Below are 3,313 nucleotides of genomic sequence, written 5' to 3'. Positions count from 1 at the left end.
CAGATCTGAATCCTGTCCTATCCTGTGCCATCCTAACCATCTCAATCCATTTGCCAATCCATCTTGTTGGAGGTTTTTCTCTCTTTTGCTGACCCTCCACCTTTCCAAGCATAACCAAGCATTATTTTCAAGGAATAACCCCTCCAAGCAACATGTCCAAAATATGAGCAACAAACCTTTGCCAGCCTTACCTCCGAAAAGAGCACTCTGATTTCACCTTTTCCAAGACATATATGATCAATCTTTTGGCAGTCCATAGAATATTCACACTCTTTTCCAACACCACAACTCAAAGACATCAGTTCTTTCGTCATCCTTAGTCATTGGCCAGCTCTAGAGTATATCAAGTAACAGAAAAGACTAAGACCTGAATTGTGCACACCTTGGTCTTGACACTGACATCATTGCTCTTCAGTATTTGGATAGGGTCCTGACAGCAGATTTGCCCGAAATAGTTAAAATGAGAATCTACATCGTGGGGTGAGGGAATATAGGATGATTAGTTTTTCTATTTTCTAAAGATCTTTAGGCAGGAGGAGAAAATGAGTGAGAGTAGAGGGAAGAGGGGGGAAAAAAGAAAAATCCAATCACCAGATTACTTTTAAACAAAGCATATTGTAACATTTGCAAAGCTTCATTTTGATAAATCAGTCTCTGGTTTCCTTAAATTTTTTTAGACATTGTGTTTTCTGTGTTGTTACTAAGCACAGGCATTTATATGTTACATATTCCTAAATTTTCAACAAATACTATAAACATGCTTTTGTTTGTTCTTACCTCACAAAGATTATTTCATTTTAAACATAATTTCCTATTCTTTGATGCTTTGGCCATTCATCATATGTTTTGTTCTGCATATTTATCCTTTTTTAAGCTCCAAATTAAGTTTTTCAGCATCTCCTTATTTTCCAAGATTCTTCCCTCAAGCATTTCACCATCCACATATGCTCTCTGAGTGACAGTTTTCTAATTAGAGCCTCTAGATAATTTCATTTATGCAGTTACAATGGTCTTTTATACTCCCTCAAGCACATATGGTTCCTTAAGCATCTGAAGCAAGGAAATTTGTTTCTTAAATTATTATTAAGGCCAAACTATTAAATTAAAGGGATTTGGCTATGTGAATAATAAAAAACTATGGCTAACATTTAGAGGAATGAGAATGCCAGGACATTTAATTGTCCTTATACAAAACCTATACCTAGACCAAGAAGTTGTCCTAGAAGAACAGGGGGAAATGGCATGCTTTAAAATCAGGAAAGATGTCTATCAGGGTTGTTTTCTTTCTCTATAACTATTCAATCTGCATGCTTAGCATAACATTTGAGAAGCTGTAGTTTGTGAAGAAGAATGTGGCATCAGAATTGGAGGATGATTCATCAACGATAACCTGTGTTATGTAGATGACATAATCTTGCTTGCTAAAAGAGAGAATCTCTTGCTGCAGAAGATTAAAGATTATGGATTGCACTTCAACATTAAAAAGACAAAAATCTTCATCACTGGACTGATAAATAATATGATATATAGAGAAAATAATGCAGTTGTCAATTATTTCATCTTCCTTGGATCCACAGTTAACACCCTTGGTTCCAGCAGTCAGGAGATCAGAAGATGTATTGGATTGGGCAAGTCTGCTGGCAGGATTCTCTCTACAAATTGCTGAACAGCAATGATATCAGTTTGAAGACTAAGAGGTGCCTAACTCAGGTCAGGGCCTTTTCAATCTCTTGTTATGTGTCTGAAAGGAGAATGATGGATAAGGATGACAGAAGAAGAGTTGATGCCTTTGAGCTGTGGTGTTGGAGAATAGCAATGATCAAGCCATGGATTGTGAAAAGAACAGATATGTCTTGGAGAAAGTGGAACCAGGGAGCTCCTTGGAGGCAAGAATAGTGAAACTTCTTCATGTCACATACTTTGGGCATCTTGCTAAGAGAAGCTTTTCCTTGGAAAATGATGTCATGTTCAGAAAGTTAAATGATTGGTGAAAGAGAGGAAGACTCTCAATGAGAGGAATTGATATAATGACTACAGCAAAGTGACTTAAATATACCAGAAATGATGAGGATGACACAGGATAAGGACAGTGTTCAGATTTGTTGTTCTTAGGGTCGTTATGAGTCAATGGCACCTAACAACATTAGATCAAAAAGACAATCAATCATTAGAATGAAAGGCACTATTATTAACACATCTCTCTCTCCCTTTTGCAATAAAGTCAGAACCAATTCATAGTTCACCTCTGATGGGTTTTAGGAAGATGTAAATCATGCTGGGTGTAACTGCTCATTTTTCTCCCATGGAGCAGCTGATGAGTTAAAACTGTCTCCTTTCGGGTTGTTAGTGCAATTAAAGCACCAGAGCCCACCATTAGCTCACAGTGACAACTGCACGGTGTCATTGTTGTTCAGAGAAGCTGAGACACATAGGCATGCAAATGTGCTTAGCAAATTCACAGAATGAGTCAAAGGGATTGTATTCTGAGCTGTCCAAAGGAGGTGTTGATTTTATTGCTTTTGTTGTTATAGTGGTGAAATTGGAATCAACTCATAGCTGACCCTCCAGCAGGTTTTCAAAGACAGGTAGAATCATGGAGGAGATTGCCCATCTTACTCCAAATGATGTAGTCACATTTTCTGCCTATAGATTGGCAGCAAAACGCCTTGCCCCTAGGCCAGCAGAGCTCCCTTTATTGCTTTATTTCCTTGTTCTTGTTATGTGCCATCTAGTCGCTTGCAATTTATAGCAACCCTATGTACAACAGCTCTGACCTCCACCCTATTAAGACACCCATTGTCTCTGACACACCTACTCTCATTCCCACAGTCACTGAGTCAATCCATCTCATTGAGGGTCTTCCTCTCTTGTGCTGTCCCTCCACCTTCCCAAGCATGATGTCCCTCTCCAACAACTGATTCCTTCTTGCAACATGCCCAAAGTATGTCAGATGAAGCTTCAGAATCTTTGCCTCCAAGGGGCAGCCTGGTTTCACCCTCTCCAAGGCGAACCTGTTTGTTCTTCTAGCAGTCCATGGTATATTCAACACTCTTCTTGAGCACCACAGCTTAAAGGCGTCAATTCTGCTTCTGTCATCCCTAGTTATTATTTATTGTTTCATACGGAGATATTAGAAGGCTCACTTAACAGTAATAATTACTCAGCTATTACTTGCTATGCAACAGATCATTTCAGACTTCGTACCTTTACAGGGAATCTTTAATAGTGCTTCTTAAGCATGTATAGGGAAGAATTAGATTTTTCTTTCCTTTCCAGTCTGCAACTTTGCCAACTAATAATTTTATAAAATTTA

The sequence above is a fragment of the Elephantulus edwardii genome, unplaced genomic scaffold, assembly GCF_000299155.1.
Source record: "Elephantulus edwardii isolate Elephantulus edwardi_28Jun2011 unplaced genomic scaffold, EleEdw1.0 scaffold00190, whole genome shotgun sequence".
NCBI classification, from domain to species: Eukaryota; Metazoa; Chordata; class Mammalia; order Macroscelidea; family Macroscelididae; genus Elephantulus; species Elephantulus edwardii.
This window is presented reverse-complemented; position numbering follows the sequence as displayed.